The sequence below is a fragment of the Ambystoma mexicanum genome, chromosome 3q, assembly GCF_040938575.1.
Source record: "Ambystoma mexicanum isolate Mex_15411 chromosome 3q, UKY_AmexF1_1, whole genome shotgun sequence".
Lineage (NCBI taxonomy): Eukaryota > Metazoa > Chordata > Amphibia > Caudata > Ambystomatidae > Ambystoma > Ambystoma mexicanum.
This window is the reverse complement of record NC_090926.1, coordinates 720,700,032-720,719,802: the sequence shown is the minus strand read 5'-3', so window position 1 is coordinate 720,719,802 and position 19,771 is coordinate 720,700,032.

Below are 19,771 nucleotides of genomic sequence, written 5' to 3'. Positions count from 1 at the left end.
ATGGCAACAAAGTCAAAAGACTAAGAGAAACAAAGTTTCTCAGTACTGACAGCCTGAAGGATGTACCAGTTTCCCCGTGACAATGAACTAACCCCCAGTGGAGAGTAGCTGAAGGCTGTGCTCCACTGTAAAAAGTCAGGTTAGGGTACAGAAACAAATCCAAAAAGTTTGGGGATACATGGATTATGGAGGAAATGTTGCTTCAAGATAAATCTTTTCTGACAGCCAGGACCTGGTATAGCGGAGAACAGCAGTAGATGAAGCTATCATGTGTGCTTCCAGGGAAATTGGCATTCACTTGCATAACTCCCTTCGCATCACAGATGAAACTGTGCATTGAATGAATGCCCATGCTTGAGGTTGTGGTACATGTGCTTGGTTCTCTTGGGGAGGGGGGGTGGAGCGCAACATGCATACAATCAATGGCTTCCAATACCCGTGGGAAGTGTGCAATGGCATAAAACTCCTGGCACACTCTCTTCCTTGCCAGCAGTGTGCATGGCATGTATATGTGCCTACGCACACGTGATGTTATGCAGCGCATGATGCAGGCACTGGGATTGTGTGGGCTGTGACATGCCCACTACAATGGCAGAGGTGTGCTGGAATGAGTTAGTAGCCAATACATGAAGGGCTATCAGCACCTTCTTCAGTGGAGTGAGGGCATGGAAGCAGATGGTGGGTGATGCAAGGTCTTCTCCTACTCCCTGAATAGGTCTAGGATGAAATGGGGAGGGAATAGATACCTTGCATACACCTTCTTGTCTGGCATCCAAAATAGGGTAGTGCGGGGATGAAATATCCTGGCCTTCGCCATCCTCCTTGTCCTCCTCCTCCTCTTTTTTCTATCAACAATCACTGCCACGAAAAGCAGGATTCATCCTGGAAGTCTGATTTTGTAATGATGTGCATTGCGCACTTTTATGTGTGGAATTTGCATTTTGTATGTTGCGTTGTCTATCATATGGCGGGGATATCACGAGGTTTGCATGTGCCTTTTCACTCTGGGAATTTGCGGGTTGAATTCCATGTTTGCGCTTGACTGGGCATGGTTGTTGTTTACGCTGCTCGTCCCTCAACACCCCCACGTTATTCCTCGTTACTCCTCATTTTGCTCAAGAAATAGGAAATATCCATGTTCCCCACCCTATTGATTTCTTAGTGCAAGCCCATCCTGCACTTACACTGTGTGTCGCAAAAAATGTGCTCAGTACAGTGCTACGTAGGGATGAGCCGATCTGTGAATCAGAAACTTAGGTTCTGCTTGGCGCAAGGTACACTTTTTCGGCTTAACTTGCTTTTGAGCCACCCACACGTTTCTATGAATTGGCCCCTATGTATCAGAAGTTATCAGGTAGGTGCTGTTGGGAAGGAAATGAACCTTTCCCATCACCCTAGGCACTTTAGAGTAAGGTGAGTCCCATAAACAGATGTGCAATGTACCGGGGGGAGAGGGCTGTGCTGGGAAACCCACCACAAATACAATAGTGCATGAATTATCGATGTATAGACTTAGTGTGCGTATATAAAGAGATGCCATTTTGTAGTTCTGGTAGACTCATTCAATCCTGCATGGCCGCGTGGCAAACATAGGCCCGGTGGAGAACTTCAACAGGGCCAAATGCTGAGAGCAGATGAACCCCTGTTGCTAATTCTCACAAAAACGTCCCTTTGTTGCTTAACTGTTGCAATTACTTGTTATCCCAGAGAGGAATGCACCCTGCAAGGCCATGGGACAGCACCAGGCTCCACGCAGCACACATTCATCACAGCCCGGCCACCAGCAGACTTCCAACCCCCACCCAGCCAGCCAGAAGTAATGGTACCCATCACTGGCCAAGTCCAAGACGCCTGAATTCCGCTATAGTAGTTGACCTCAGACCACCACCCATAAAAACAGTGGTCATAAAAGATCTAAACGAACACAACCAGTTCACCTTATCCCATAAATAAACCCTTTGTAATACGATGTACAGGGAGGAATAACTTATAGCTCAAAACGAGGATGGAAGCCTTGGGTGCAGAGAACAAGATATGAAGTGAGCAAAGAATGTGTGGGTCACATGATCATGTTTCTCCCCCTTTGCCAGTCCTCAAGCTTCCCAGATGCATGCCATAATGATGTGATAGCATTATCTTACAACAGTAACTCTGTAATAGCAACATGTGAAGAACCGGATCTTCAGTCCCTGGAGAGATGAGCCCAGCTGACCCCACGTGAGGGAAGACAAACGGATGAGACTGAAATCAATCATAGCCTGGCATCCCCAATGGAGCAGGCCCATGTATAAGGTCTCACCAACCAGCCACGCAGATTTATACTATACAGTGATGATGCCTTATAAGCTTCTGTTTGTACTACTTGGCCCCAGAATGTTCCTGAGCAGCAGTGTTCTTTGCTTGCACCCTTATTTTGTATGATTAAACTTGTTATCCTTGCAAAATATCTCTTGGCCTTTTTCCCTAGTGGGTTGTATTTTGTCTGTGATGATCGTACAGGGGCATACCTTCAATTGGTGACCCTTTCGTGATCCCAGTGCCCCCTGTACCTGCATAGGTGTCTAGGCAGCCTCGCCGGAAGGGCCGCACCCACCTACATACTTCCCAGAGGCTGTACAGGAACCGTCTTGGCAGAATCCTGTCTGTTCTTTGGAGCGGGCCCAAGGAGAGGTGCAGGCCAGTGTTGGAACCCCATGAACGGAGGAGTTGTGGTGAACATGCATGTGAATAAAGCCTTGCGACGGATAAAAAGTCGGGGACCGATGCATGGGGAAGTGTGAACACAAAGAGATTGAAATTGGGAGTGTGGCATGCCTGTGGCTTTTTTTGTTTTTTGTTTTTATTAATTGTTTAAGGATAGTAATAAGGAAAAGAAAACGAGAAGATAGGGAGCCTCCCCGAGTGAGGGGGGGAAGGTGGGACCACAAACATTGTTTATCGAATAAGAAAAGAGGAAATACATAGGAGCTTCATATAATTAGAGAGCTCAGGCACAGTGTTGGTTATTTTAGCTTGTTATTTTAGTTTGTTTTATTCATGCATTTTATTGTGTAGAGAGGAGGCCCAGGAGGGCTGCTGTGTGGTGTGCGCTTGTATGTGAAGAAAATGTGGTTTATGTGCGTAAGGAGATTGAAGGGAAAAGCACAGGGTGTGTGGGGGGGAAAGAGTATTTTTGATTTTTTGTGTGGACAAAAAGGGGGAGGGGGAAATTGAACTGTAGTTTTGACAATATCTGTATAACTGTGTGGTGCATTAGCACATTGTAAAGGTGGGAGAAAAGGGTAGTGCACGCTCCCCTACTGTTTTCTGAGAGCCCTCCTGTGAACTTGCTCGGCATGGATCTGCTTAACAAGTTGAACATGACGATCTTATTCATGGACAACGGCATTGTCTGCGCCACGCCCGGCATGTGATAAATGAGGGCGATGCTCGTAATACACGCCATGGCACGTGATGTAGTGGTGAGAGGCATTCCTGTTGACCGAGACATGTTCATCTATGGCATAACACTGCTCGTGCAAGCAGTTCCGCAAATCACCAAAACCTGTTGGAGGGTGCCAACTGATTTCATCTTCCACCCTGAAGTGTGCCCAGAGTTAGTAGAAGGCACCATACTGTCCCTAGATCTGCAAACACTGTTGGTATCTGCCAAAAGGATTGTTGTTCTTGGCACAGACAGCCAAGGATGCCAGTGGCGCACTTTGTTGTGCATCGATCCCACCATACCCTTTAAGGAATTAACAGATGCAGATCTTTTTGAAGACATATGACAATGACTGGGAGATAATATTGGAAATTTGCATCGCCTGTGAAATTATGGTGCAGTACAGAAGAGTGCAGAGCACCCTGATGGCCATTGTCGCGCCACCTTCCTTGATTTCGGCCAACTTAGAGCACACACCAACACAATTGTGGACAACTAACCCACATGACGTAGGACTACTTAAAGAAGTGACCCCAGTACGCATCACACTAAAGAATGGAGCAGTATTACCCAGATTGAAGTGTAATAAAGCTGCTTCTTGGACAGTCTCCTGCAAAAAGGTCCATTAATTTAAGCTTTATTGTAAGTTGCTTCAAGATGGTACAGAGCGAAACACCTGGTCCCATCACCCAGGCAGCCTTGTCCCCAACTGACTAAAGCTGGAACCTTGACAGACACTCACACCCAAACATTCCACTGTGACACATCAACATTCTCTCAGTTCATACACAGCAAGCACGATACAACACATCTCCTTCCGTTACAGATGAACAGAATTGAGCACAGACACACTGCAGACTGGCAAACACCATTCACACGATTACCATACTTCCCCTAGAACTCCACCAGAGAACAGATACACCCAAACAAGCATAACCAACTTCCTACACGATGTGGCAACAAAACCCAAACTCTACATAACTATATAAAACCCCTCGTAACAAAATCAAAACTCCTCCCGCCCATTCCTACCACCAACGGGCATCTAGCCTGCCACACTAGAGTACACACCTGCCCCTTCATGGGCTACCAAAACAACATTCCTCCACCATTAGTAAACAAAACAGAACACCTTCCATCCGTGCCTGCCACAGACGGACTTCCAGACTGCCACTCCAGAGCACTGCCAAACCTCTAATTAGGCCAATACGTTTCCACATCAGTGTGACCAGGGACTGCACTAACTAAACCAAAGATGATATCAACTCTGGTGGGATACGGAGCTGACACAAAAAAAAACTCACCCACCCTCACACACTCACACACCCACACCGACTCAGCCAGAAAGGGGTGCACTTTCCACACACACAACCTCAATGTGCTGGCCAGGCACCATTGAGACCATCAGCACATAAAAATGACTGCCACCTACGCACCCAATTGGTAGATGGAACAAAATCACATAAATCACACTTATCTTCAAAATGGAAGGCACTACCATCTGTACAAAACACTTCTCTTCAACATGGAAGGCGCTACCCTCCGCACGAAAAAACCCACTTTTCTTCAACATGGAAGGCGCTACCCTCCGTACAAAACACTTCTCTTCAACATGGAAGGCGCTACCCTCCGCACGAAAAAACCCACTTTTCTTCAACATGGAAGGCGCTACCCTCCGTACAAAACACTTCTCTTCAACATGGAAGGCGCTATCCAAAATGCTTTTCCTCAACATGGAAGGCGCTACCCTCCGTACAAAACACTTCTCTTGAACATGAAAGGCGCTACCCTCCGTTAAAAAAAAACACTTTTCTTCAACATAAAAGGCGCTGCGCCCCATAAAAAACACTTCTCTTCAACATGGACGCTCTCAACAGAAAACGCAAACGTCCAATTGTTAATGTTCATTCATAACCTCCTTTTCACATAATCCGAAATGCACTACCTCCAGACTGTTATGCACCATACCATCACTTCATACTCAAACGGAGGGTGTATCCTCCATTCATGTACAACAAAATACACCCTTTTTCTACCATTCTCTACATGAAGGTGCAAATCCCCCCAAACCTTTTTGGATAAACATCTCTATCCACACACAACATGTCTATGTAATTCTCCACATGCATTATTTATCTGCTTTAAACATTTCATTTAACTCCTTTAACTTTAGAGCAACTAAAAGTCCATGCTGTATTTGAGCTATAACCCTAAAAAATCCTCAAACGGGTTAATACTAAGGGCCTCATCACGAGTTGCCCGGTAGTAGCCCTACCGCCAAAATCCCCGGCGCTATTAGCGACGGATCACGGGTTTGGCGGAACGGTTAGTGCCCATTCCTCATTGGGCCCATTCGGGAATTCCTGATTCCCCATTGGGCCCAATAAGGAATTTTCGCGCTATTACTGCAGGCGGATTTCCCGCCAGCGGTCATAGCACTGAAAAGTGGCAAATTTTCTGCGGATTTCCCACCGGATCAGAGCTGTGGAGAAATCAGCCAAGGCCATGATTTGGCGGACCCTTAAATGCGGCGGTAATAGCATTAACACTGCATTTAAGGATTACCGCCAAACTCGTGATGAGGCCCTTAATCAACTCTTATCACACACATGCCTACATACTTCTCCACATGCATTGTTTAGCTGCTTAAACACTGCACTTCACTCTTTAAGTTTTAAGCAACTCCACTTTACATTTATAAACACTTTTCCCTGACCTTAAATGCAAAGCATCAGCCTTAATTTACATATGTTCACAATACTCCTAATCCCACTTGCCACTTCATTGCCCCATTTGACTTTAATGCCTAAAATACCTTGGCGCCTCGCACCTCTAAGCTGCACATCCTATAAAACGTTAGGCACTAATGCATCGTAACAGTTATTCATCCCCGCTTCGCGCCTTGAAACACTTGTGTATAGGCGCGTTACAAATACCATATCATATCATATCACATGCAATCAACATTTCAACATTTCAACATGTTTTCTTGTTCCTGTGCGCCACTTACTCCAAGGAATTACAATATATTTTACTGTATCCACTACTACATGGGCAAAAGGATACGTGGCACCACTGTAAGCTTCACCTATGTGTCCAAAATCTCCATGTAATGTTGAATTGCATGTTTTGATTCATAGCCGGACTGCACCTTAAAGTTGCTTGCTTCCTATCCACCCATACACGTGTATCACCTGCTTGCCGGATATCCTAATGTGTCCCTACTTTGCATGCCGGCTCGGATCTGTCCCTCGTCAGCTGCTGAGATGCTTACAATGCACACATTACACTGTAGCCTTCCTTGTTGCGAAAACACATCCCAGTGCATCACGTGCAGCTGGCCAACACGGATTTGTCCCTCGTCGGCTTCCGAACTGCTCACCACGTTCCCATTTATCATTTCCCTTCACTTCTCAGTCTGTCTGAAAGGAATCCGCTGTGCCTGGGATACCGTCCTTTCATGGTTCTCCTGTGCACATAAAACTACAAACAAACTTCATTCCACTTCATCTAAATGTCATCAGGCCTAGTAAGATAGTCACTTGTTTTGTTCCTCCCCTCCCTTTCTGCACCCATCTCCCTCACCTTTTGTTTTCTCCGGCTCTAATAGAAATGTGGCCAGGCCTAGTACGGTTGTCGCCTGTCTGTTTCCATTTCCTTCCCACTCTCCCCCCACTTCCTTATCTATGTCATAGCTCTTGCACTATCTGAAATGTCGTCAGGCCGAGTACGATAGTTAATTTCACATCCTTACTGTTCATGGCCTGTAAGAATGTCATTGTATTTTCCCTTTTCCCTCCCTTGCCTTGAAGCGCTTTGAAACACATTGGGCCTCATTACGACCCTGGCGGTAAGGGGTTTACGCCAGCGTTAGCTGCGCCGACCCCTTACCGCCAATTACGAGGTCCCTTAGCGCCATGGCGCTTTTAACACCTGCTTTTAGCAGGTGTTAAAATCCATGGCGCTAAGGGACCATGGACTTAATTACGCCACCGTAATTTACGGTGGCGTAATTAACGCCTTCCCCACTCCCATTATGCCCTATGGGGCAAAAATGGGAATGGGGAAGGGTAAATGGGGATTGGGGACTTACCGCCCCCGCCAACCTCGGAATGGGGCGGTAAGTCCGCCAACCACCATGGCGTAAACGTAGTTTACGCCATGGTGGTAAAGTCACGGCCCAGGCGGTAACTTACCGCCTGGGTCGTAATGAGGCCCATTGTGTATAGACGATATATATGAATAAACTATTATATCATATCATAACCTCTTGCTTCACTCACACCATAGGGTCCTTTCTTCAGAACTAAATGATAGCAAATGCATTGTGCTCACAGTTTGTTAATGCCGAACTTCCCGGGATGGCACTTCACTCCCTCTCCAATGTAATTTGTTCCTCCCATTCCACAGCTCTTCTATGCTGTGTGCTCTTCACGAAGGGTACTTTGTTCCACTTATCACCAACTCCTCCAGTGGATCATGGACCCAGGCTGAGCTCCCGAGGTCTAACCGTCCTCCACTCCAGCTATCCACTACATCGAGCAGCATTTACCCACACAAATGACATCCAGGGAGGGCAATCCTTAACTCCACGGCACCAGTTAACAGCAGGGCAGCACTGCTCTATCCTCACTGGTAACTCACTTGTCCTGGTTGCCAGCAAAATATTGTATGGGGCATTTCTTAAATGTCCTGTGACAAGCAGTCCTTCCCAATCTTACTTCTGCCTCCCCTCAGGATGGGTACCACTGTGCTTACTTTGTTTCCCTTCCATGAACAGACCCATGCTTCTGTCCCCTGGAACAAGTGCAGAAACCCCATCTCTTCCCCATCTTACTTCTGTTTCCTCTCAGACTGGGCACAGCTGGGCTTCAGCCACACTTCTTTTCCCCATTGGTACTGCTGGGGGCTTCTGCTTTACTTCTGTTCCCCCAGTAGTGCGCTGTGGCTCATGTGTACCCCTTCTTTTTCCCTGGGTGATGGGACTTACTTTTCTTTGGGGGGCAGTGGTTCCTCTTCTTTTATGCTGCTTCCCCCTCAGCAGACTGCTTCCTCTTCTTCTTCTTTACACGCAGGTTCTTTTTTACTTAGTTTCCTCGTCGCCAGTGTAATAAAGCTGCTTCTTGAACAAAATGACTGCCACCTACGCACCCAATTGGCAGATGGAACAAAATCCCATAAATCACACTTATCTTCAACATGGAAGGCACTACCCTCTGTACACAACTTCTTCTTGGACACTCTCTTAGGTTCCTTTATTTAACCTTTATTTGCTTCAAGATGATACAGAGTGAACTACTGGGTCCCATCACCCAGGCTCACTTATCCTCAACCGACTAAAGCTGGAAGCTTGACAGACACTCACACCCAAACATTCCACTGTGACACATCAACATTCTCTCAGCTCATACATACAGAGCAAGCACGATACAACATGAAGCAATGCCCAGTATCAAGGGAGGCAGAAGAAGGGATAAAAGACACAATATAGGCCCTATTGCACCAAGGAATAAGCGGGCCCGCCACCACACCATGCAACACAGCCATATACCCTGCCAGAAAGGTGACAGGGGTAATTGGAGAATTGTGTAGGGAGGAGGCCCAGGAAGGGCATTGTGTGGTGTGCGTGTGTGTGAAGAAAGTGTGTTTTATGTGAGTAAGGAGACCGAATGGAGAAGCATAGGGTGTGGGGGAAGAAAAAAGAGTATTTGTGATTTTTTGTGTCGAGAAAAAGGCAGAGGGGGAATTTGAACTTGACAACATCTGTATAACTAACTGTGTGGTGCATTATCACAGGCATAGTACTGCTAGCAGGCACATGGGACACACGAGCATGGGGGAACAAACACCCATAGAATACATGTGTAAGGCCCTGCCATTGTACTGGGACATGATCAAGAAGTATCACAGCAAGAATAGGGGAGAGGGGATGCCCTGCTCATGGCCAGAGCAGGGTTCCTTTGACATAAATATGCTAGAACACTTGTCCATCTTTCAAGGTACAAAGGGTCAAAATTACAGAAGAGAAGGGAAATATTGAACCTCTGGAAGATATTCGAGGATACAGAGGAACACTCGGGGGAAGGAGGGGCGCGCAACAATAGTAAAGGCACAGGCCCAAGCGAAGATGGGAAGGCATTGATGGGACATAAGGGAACATATCCTTTAGCAGCCCGTCTTGCAGTGGGATACACAAACCCAACGTTTGTGCCTACAAGTTCAAATGTGCCAACACCAGTGACAGCCCTACTGCCCCCATATGTCTCCCATCCAGATGTCGCAGCACACGCAAATGTTAACCCAAGAGACCTAGAAGGAGTAACCCTAGCAATAGGAGACATGAAAAGCTTATTGGTAGCTGCATTCGGGAAACAGGCTTCCGATGTGTGGGTTAATACGGGATATCTGGGAGTAACCCTGAGCAACAACACTCATGATGAAGCATTGTTTAATAAGATCTGAGCAAAAGTGTGGGATGCGCTGCAGTGAGCATTCCCAGACACGCCAGATTTGCAGTCCATCATGCAATGTACAATGGACGATGATGAGGACACTGCACAATGAATTCTTAAGGTCCAAGAAATGTTGAGAGCAGAAACAGGGAATGCGTGGGACCAGTCATTAGCACTTTTATATTTTATAGTAAAACAAGGCCTGCCGAAAGAGGTGCAAAAAGCTTGAGACAAAATTGTGGTGGTTGAGGTGAAGGGGTGGTCTGAAATTCAAAGCATTATACTGCATCATTGTAGAAGATTAAAAGAGCGCAAGAGAGATACGCTTCAGAGGCAACAGGCAGAGGAATTGAAACTGGTACAAAATAAATTAGCGAAAGTAGCTGTAGGTGCATCAGGACAGACATCAACACAGATAGAGGAGGGAGGATATTACCCCTAGTTTTACAAATGCCAAAATGGCCGTGGTGTGCGCTGAAGGAGGACAAGGACAGTGGGGCGGAAACCCACAATATTGTGGGTCAAAGTGGTAAGGAGGACAACAGCGAGGTAGAGGTGGGTTCAGAGGGTCCAGGGGAGGAGGGTTTGGGGGATTTGGGACTCAGAGGAGGATGATTGGGGCAATGTTGGAACTATGGGAAGTGGGGGCACTTCTCAAGGGAGTGCAGCAGTAGACAGGGAATGGGCTATAGCTATGGAAAGCAGAACTGTGGCCCGCCAACCCAAGAGAACCCGCAAGGATTGACTCCCAGAATTACCTCAATACCAAATGAAATACTTCAGGCCTACACTCAATTGCCTCTACAGATCCAAGGCCCTCCCCCACTGCAACATCCCCCACAGGCGATACAACATTACCCACCTCACAACAACAACCAACAGACAGGGAATGCGAATGCCTTTGGCAGTGCGGCCAATGGCACAGTGGCCCCGTTTCAAGGTGCTACAGTAACGGGGGAAATCCTTTCTCGTTCGCGGGGACAGACAACTTTCCTGACTGGGACAGCCCACAGAGAGCACTTGCATGCCCAGTCCTGTTGATGACCCTAAACCCAGAAGAGGAAGCCTCGGTGGGGGCAGAGATAGGAAATAAACAATCTTTATAGTAAATTCAGGTGAAAAGAAATCATGCATCAGTAAAGTTGACTTCCCGCTATCTGACAAAACTCTCGACATGCAGGGATTCTCTGGGGCTATTTTAACGGTTCTATATACAAAAGATTTAGATGTAAAGGTGGGAGAAAAGGGTAGTTTGCGCTCCCCTAGGGTATTCTGAGAGTTCTGTCAACCTGCTCGGCAGGGATCTACTCAGCAAGTTGAACATGATGATCTCATTCACGGACAACAGCATTGTCTGTGCCATGCCAGGCATGTGCTCAATGAGGGCGATGCTCGTAATACACAATATGGCATATGATATACTGGTGCGAGACCGGCCGTAGACCCAAACATGTTCCTCTATGGCATAACAGTACTCGAGCAAGCAGTGCTATAAATTACCAAAGCCTGTTGGAGGGTGCCAACTGATTTCATCTTCCGCACTGTAGTGTCCCCAGAGTTAGTAGCAGGCACCATAATGTCCCTAGATCGGCAGGGGCTGTTGGTATCTGCCAAAAGGATTGTTGTTCTTGGCACAGACAGCCAAAGATGCCAGTGGTGCACTGTATTGTGCATCAAACTCACCGTACCCATCAAGGAATTAACAGATGCATAACTTTTTGAAGACGTATGACAATGACTGGCAGATAATATCCCTAGATATTGATATCCACTATGAAGGAAGGCAGAAGAAGGCATAAAAGACACAGTATAGGCCCCATTGCACCAAGGAATAAGAGTGCCCTCCACCTCACCATGCAATATGGCCATATGCCCTGTCAGAAAGGTGACAATGGGTAATTGGAGAATGATCCAGGTTCTCTGCCCACTTAATGACGTAGTACAGAAAGAATTTCCTCTGGTCTCGAACCATGCCTCCATCTTGTGCAGCATTCCCAAAGAAGTGTTATACTTCACAGTGGTCGATTTAAAGAACACCTTCTTTTCAATATCATTTCACCCAGACTCAAGGTACCTTACAATAGTCACACATGGCGGAATGCACTACGAACACACTCATATGCCACAGGGGTATTGTGAGAGCCCAAGCATATTTAACAGGATATTGCACAAAGACTTAGGTAACATCCATGTGCCCAGCACCATCATCCAGTATGTGTACGATTTGTTAGTGTACACTTACAGTAAGCAGAACTGCAGCAAAGATTCCATTACTCTACTGCAACTGTTAGCCTGCAAGGGGTACAAGGTTCACAAGGCCAATTTTGTCTGCTTGAGGTACTGTACTTAGGACATCTAATTTCAGCAAATGACAAAAGAATAATACCAGATAGGGCAGCAACTGTATGCACCATGCCCAAGCCAGTTACAGTAAAATACACGCAAACATTCCTGGGATTCCTGGGGTTATACAAATACTGCAGGGCATAGATTCAGGACTATGCAGTGTACACACGACCACTCTTACAGAGTCTCAAGGAAGCACAAAAGGGCAATCGTAAACTAGAATGGTCAGCAGACATGGTACAAAATTTCAACAACTTAAAAGAAATGATTTCCACAGCTCCACTTCTCACCACCCTAGGCTACACGCAGGAGTTATACATATTCTCACATTCAAATGGCACACTTATGACTGCAGTGCACACACAAAAAAGCACAATGGGCCTTAAGCCACTAACCTACTACAGCGGTGCCCTACACTCAGTAATTCAATGACAGTTTGCATGTGAACAAACCCTTGCTGCAGCTGCCTTCGCTATTGAGAAAAGCTCAAAAATTGTGATGGGATGCTCAGTGACATTGTACGTGGAGCACTCAGTATTTGCAATTTTAGAAAGATCGATGTCTACCCTGACCACCCAGAGATCTATCATCTCGAGCCTGAACATCGAAATAGGGCGCAGCAGAACAGTAAATCCTGTAACGTTTCTGATGAAACCATGTACAGAAGAGTACTTGCAAAAACAGGACTCTGTCACATATGAGGGCGAGGAAGATGACATTCCCAAAGCAAGGGACAGTCCACTAGAGGAGGGCGAGGTGATCTTCGTTGACGGGTCAGCAACAATTGACCAGGACACAGGCCAAAGACATACTGGGGCTGCACTGGTGCACTTAGAAGCAGGGGAATATGAGACATTGGTAATGAAAAGACCACCTATGCACTCCTAAGCACAAGTAGCAGAGTTCATAGCACTCATAGAAGCACTTCGAGCATCAAAGGACTGTCATGTGACCATCTACTCAGACTCGGCATACATCACCACAACAGTACACACTGGTCTCTCGTGCTGGAAAAGAAAGGGCTTCCGATGGGCAGATGGGTCACCTGTGCAACATGCAGCGCTACTTAATGCCCTGATCTGTGCCCTGACTGAGCCATCCATACACATAATACTGACTACATTTCTTTGGGGAACGCAGCTGCAGAAGTGGCAGCCAAAGCGGCAGCTTATCTCTCAGTGCCCATACCTGCTGAGTACATTCTTACTACCATTTCAGAACGGCCTGAAAAGGACCCATACATGACACTGCCCACAGCACAAATAATTGAGCTCCAATGCAGAGCACCACAGTAAGAATTAGACATTTGGCTCAAGCGAGTTTGCGTAGAACCACCCACTGATCTCTTATGGAGACAGCAATGCACTGGCAAGGCAGTAATGCCTATTGAACTACTGCAAATGGCATTTGAGCAATTGCACTACCCCTCTCACAGCTCAAAGCAACACATTGCAGCAGACATCCAGGAGGATTGATGCATACCAAACCTCCAGGAACTCCTCACAACCATGGTTACACAGTGTACAACATGCCAAGTGTTCAGCACTTGAATGATGCGCTGCACATTGTGAGGCACCCTGCCTCGCCCCATTGCCCCATTCCGTGAGCTATATATTGATCATGTGGACATGGGTGAGAGGTATAACGGAGCACAATATCTCATAGTTTGGGTGTACCCCTTCTCCCGGTGGTTTGTGACTGGCCCTTGTGCTCACCCAGATGCCAAATGTGCTGCAAAAGTTCTGGTCCGCAAGGCCTTTCCTCACTGGGGAGTGGGCAACATTCTAAGATCCGATAATAGCACCCACTTTTCCAACAAGCTCTTCAAAGAAATCACAGCACTACTTGGCATTAAACACTGTATGTGCTCAATGTTTCATCCCCAAGCAAATGGCATTGTGAAATGAATAAACGGCCTTGTCAACAGCAAACTTTGCACCACCCTAAAAAGGAATTGGCACACAATATTGAATGAATTATTGATGTATAGACTTAGTGCATGCATAGACTATTTTGTAGTTATGGTAGACACATTCAGTCCTGCATGACCGCATATAAACCATAGGCCCAGCGGAGAAACTTGAACATGCCCAAACGCTGAGGGCAGACAAAGCTGCGTTGCTAATTTCCACAGAAACTTCCCTTTGTTCCTTAACTGTTGGAATTACTCGTTATCCCAGAGAAGAAGGCACCCTGCACTGTCATGAGATAGCACTAGGTCCCTCGCTGTGCGCATTCATCACAGTCCAGACACCAGCAGACCTCCAACCCCCACCCAGCCGACTAGGAGTAATGGCACCTACCACTGACCCAGCCCAAGGGCCCTGAATTCCGCGATAGTAGGTGACCTCAGACCACCAACCATAAAAACAGTGGTTATAAAAGATCCAAATGAACATGACCAGTACACCTTATCCCATAAATACACCCTTTATAATACAAGGTACAGGGAGGAATACATTGTAGCTCAAAATGAGGGTGGAGGCCTTGGGTGCGGAGAGTGCGATATGAAGTGAGCAAAGAATGTGTGGGTCAGCATGATCGTGTTCACCCCCTGTGCAAGTCCTCAAGTTTCCTAGGTGCATGCCATAATGATGTAGTAGCATTATCTTAAAATAGTAACTCTGTAATAGCAACCTGTGAAGAACCTGACCTTCAGTCCCTGGTGAGATAAGCCCAGCTGACCCCACGTGAGGGAAGACAGATGGATGAGACTGGAACCAATCGTAGCTTGGCATCCCCTATGGAGCAGCCCCATGTATAGGGTCTTACCAACCAGCCACGTGGATTTTTACTATACAGTTATGACGCAGCAATGCCTTATATGCTTCTGTTTGTAATACTGGGCCCCAGAACATACTCGAGCAGCAGAGTTCTTTGCTTGCAACCTTATTTTGTACCATTAAACTTGTTATCCTTGCAAGATATCTCTTGGACTTTTTTCCCTAATGGGTTGTATTTTTTCTGGCATGAGCGTACAGGGGCATGCCTTCAGTGCACATATCCAATCATAGGTTGTGACTGGAAGATGGCCATGGTTTAAGTAGTGCTGCCTTGAGTGAGCTAAGAAACAAATCACTATGTAATGTGCAATATATGTGATTGGACAAAGTCAATGTTAAGAGGTGAAGGGATGGAGCTTGAGAGACCCCGGGCATGTGTACCGCAGCCTGTTTTTTGACGATGTCCCCAGAAGGCAGTACACAGGGGAACCCTTAGTGCCACCCCAGCGTCATATATTATTAAAACTAGCATATCCTGAGACCCATGAAGTATCACTGGCAGTTCTCAAGGAGAGATGGGTGAAACATAAAATGTGCCACTTTTCAGCCTATGGCATGGGGCTCTGGGAACAACCTGAAAATACTAATTGGTATCTAAGGTTCGTGAGTGCCAGCCAGCCCCATGTAGAGACGGGGGCCTGGAGCACCATCCTGAAGTAGGACAGCCATGGAAGACAGGCTGTCTGAGTCCAAGATGGCAGACCATCCTTGTGTTTCCTTGCTAAATAAAGCCATGACATACTGTGCGTCTCCAACAGCCACATGTGAGGATATTTTGCTTTTTCCAGATACCTGCCAATCAGAAAGCCCCCTTTCAGAGAGTTATGCACACAGTAAAAGAGGCAGGGCAAACTGGAAGACAGTGTGGATGTCAGGAGATAGTTGGTGAATATGGAGAAAGGCAAGAGGAGAGTGAGGTTGGAGCAGAGTGAAAGATAAACAAGAGTAGGTGGAGGAGAAATGCCTTGGGAATGGAATGTGAGGGAGTGGGGTAGAAGCAGCTAAGGAGAAAGGAAAGGAGGAGGACCTGAGACATAGAGGTAAAAAAAGTAAATTAACAAACCTGCAGCAGGAGAAAGGACGGAGGACGGAGGAGCAGAAAGAGAAGAGGTAGAAGGGAAACATTCAGAGAGAAAGAGGAATGGGCGGAAGAGGAACACCAACATAGAGTGAAAGGAAAAAAAGAGGTGCTGGATCATCTAAGAGAAAAAGCAGGCGAGGAGAAAAGGGAACAAGTACTGGGTGGAAGAAGAGAGTTGTAGAACTAATCAAGTCCTGTGCCATGTGGGGTGTAGAGGGATCAGAGATACCCTGGAGATAAGTGCCTAATGGAGGTGACCAAGTACCAGGCTTTGGTATCGTCAGCGTGTGGTAGAGAAGAAGCCAAGTACCCCTACCAGAAGCTCTGTTCTCATATTGCCTATATATTAGGAACCGAAAATTGAAATTGTGACTTGCACATTACCAGTGAGGATCCCTATACTGCAAAGAATCCTTGAGACAAAGTATCCATTGTGAAAACCATATATGCATTCACAAAGAAATAATGGTCTTCTGGAGAAGGTCCCAGAAGAAGTGTGAAGAAGAATAAGAAAAAAGACTGGTGAGGTCATACGAAGCAGAATTGACACACCCAGAAAAGACACAAATGAAGAAAGAATATAAACATTCTATAGGATTTGAGGATGAAGTATCGAAGTAAAGCAACATTTCAGGATCGAAATGAAGGCTGTTCATGCCAAGAAACACTGAAGAAATGCAAAGTCATTTTACAATTGTACAGATGTTGTAACGCAAGCAGACAAAGTAATCCTGAGACTGCTGTGTAGTAAATAGATTGGGGCGATGCTCCAATGTACATTCATAAGAATGTATAGAATCTGGATGTTCACAATGCATTTTAGCAAACTTAAACCCAGTGAATGGAAAGGTCTTGAAGTGTGGCACAGTTGAAAATAACTGATGGCGAAAGAGAATTCAAGAAAGGCTGGCTGGCACAGTATCAACAGTATCAAGAGTCAGGCCACCATGAGCCTGGTTATCTGCTTAAGAAGATACATGAACGTGACAAAAAAGCAAACTACTGTTTGCAATGTAATGGAAAAACACTGAAAGTGTCAAGAGTTCATCATTTTATAGTATTTTATGCAGTAAAGAGCTTGAAAACGTGATCTCCAGTCACAAGGTCAAGATGGAAATAGACTTTGGGTCGAGGTACACCGAAACCAGAAGATAAGACCATGTCACACTCCCTTTTATTCTCAGGCACAGTGATCCTCTACAAAGCCTTACTTGAATGGCAGACCGCAGGAGTGATGATGCATGAGGGCTAATTGGGTGGGGAGGCAGGACCAGGCCATCCCTCCCAGCACCTGGGGTAACCAGCCTGCGTGCTGCTAGCAAGTGGAATATTCCAGAAGGGTACAAGCGTGTCAACCAATTATAGAGGTCCACGTATTAAAGAGCCCTATAGTTTGTGAAACCAACAGGGTATTGTTTATTAGTATGACACGGAAGATGACTTGCACTTGGGATGGGTTTAGTTGTCCACCTGATCTTAGAAACCCAATCACAACTCCCGTCAGTATGGAATGGATACCTAGATGTTCCCTTTAAGCCTATCCCATCCCCTAGTAGGTTTTCTTAGTTTGTCACGTAGGATGACATCAGTAATGACGAATTTATAGTATAAGAATGCTGTTTTTTCATGTGATGCTTTGAGAGAAATCGAGCGAATGTCCGTTGATGTCCGTTGTAACTCCCTGTTTTAGATAATTGTTATAAACAGTACAGTGTTTTGGCAACTTCCTGAGTCTGTCTGATTATTGATGTATGAGTAAGTTCTGCATCCCCACCCATCTCTAAGTATTTCTACCTCATCTTAAAGGGTTAAAGATCCGTCGACTAAGTAGGCTTTTAAGGGTCTCAGAATATTCAACGTCCTTCGCCATTTAGCTGGAGGACCGCACGGCTTCCTGTGAATAGCGGCTGACCTAAAAGTTCTTGCAAGACAATAGAGATAGGTGGGACGGGTCCCTCTTTCACGAAATCGCCTCCTGGTTTCCACAAGGAACTGAGTGGACCAAAAGCGACGGTGGTCGGTTGAGGAGGAGACGATCCCAAGGGTCAGGAGCTGAGAAGTGAATGGTTAGTAGATTGAGAAAGGTGGCAAAAAAATGAATTAATAATAATTGGCGAATGTGATGATAGGGAGAAAGTAACAGGGGGTTGGTTGGGTATTTAGTTAATGATGAAGAGCATTGAATAAAGGTATATGACGAGGAGCGGCACAGATATTCCATGTTCAAGGAATGTATAGAAAAAGTTATTTCAAAATCATGTGGATAAGTAGACGACACACAGATAAAGTTTGTGAAAGGGGATAACTTACACTCCTATTGGAGCATTTTAGGGGCAGGAATAGCAGCGAGGAGCACTGAGAAAAGATATATGTTGGGGCCGGCTAGTCTGTCTGTTTGTGTATTTTCTATATTTCATGTATAAGGAAAAGAGCGAGATGTGGAAGAGCGAAAAACAATAGGTTGTGATAAGAGGTTGAGAGTAAAAATGTATTTATTTAATCATTGTTGGTGTCGAATGAATAGGTAAATTAAAGGGTATACAGTCTTTTCATTGAAAAATGTTTCAGAGAAAGATGTTTCATTGAAAATGTTTCATTAAAACTGCTTTCATCAAAAAAATCTTTCAATTAATTATTTTCTTATTTAAAATATATGTATGTATGTTTGGGTGGGATAAAGGGTTACATTTGGAAAATAGCGGTTTGGGGGACCAATAGCAAATAAAAAATTAAAATATTTGGGAATGTTTGAAGTGTTTTAAAGGGCAGAAAACAGGGGTTTGGGGGGACCCCCACAATTTCAAAATAAATAAATACATTTGATAAATTCGATATACATATGTTTGGTGAACATTTTCAATAACCTACATTCGATGAAAAAAATGTCAATGAAACGTCTTTGACTGAAACATTTTTTAATGAAAAGACATGTAACCAGATTAAAGTAAAGTGTGAAAAAGAGGCTTGGAGCGTCAACGATTGTTGTGCACTCATATTTATTATTTTTCTGAAACTTATTTTTTGTGTAAAATAACATTAAGTATCGACAGTCGATCAAGACTTGTCCCAATGGAGGATCCTCTAATGCACCTGTGTAAGCAACTGCCAACACACACACCCAAGCTTAAACAATATGGTGCAGAATGGGTTAAGGGCACTGCAGATAAAATGTTCATGCCATGACCACAAGGGGGATCATTGTCCAAAGCGGTTTTGCAACACATGATCACATACTTGCACGCTGCATACACGGGAAAGAAATTGGAAAAGAGGTTAGCTAGCTTAGAGCTTTGGAAAATGTACCAGGAGGAACAATCTGCCTCCTGAGGATTAGATGCTTAACCAGTGTAAACAGGGGGCTTTAAGCCTTCTTATCCACTTATCTCACCTGAAGCAAATGGCGATAGTTCAAAAGATGATGGAGTATATCCATTAAGGGAATTAAAAGTAGTGACAGGGCATAGTAACCCAATACATGAACCGCCTGCTTATAGCAGTCACGATAGTCCAGAAAGTACTTCAGAAAAGGAAGTGATCTCTTAAGTCTTACAGGTCAAAGAGAAAAGAGAACATCCAAGTGTGACCCTAGAAATAGAATGAGAAATTAAGAGATGAAAAGGAGAAAGAGACAAGGCTGATGAGATAGCACTCATACAGAATTAATGGATGGATAGACAGATATTGC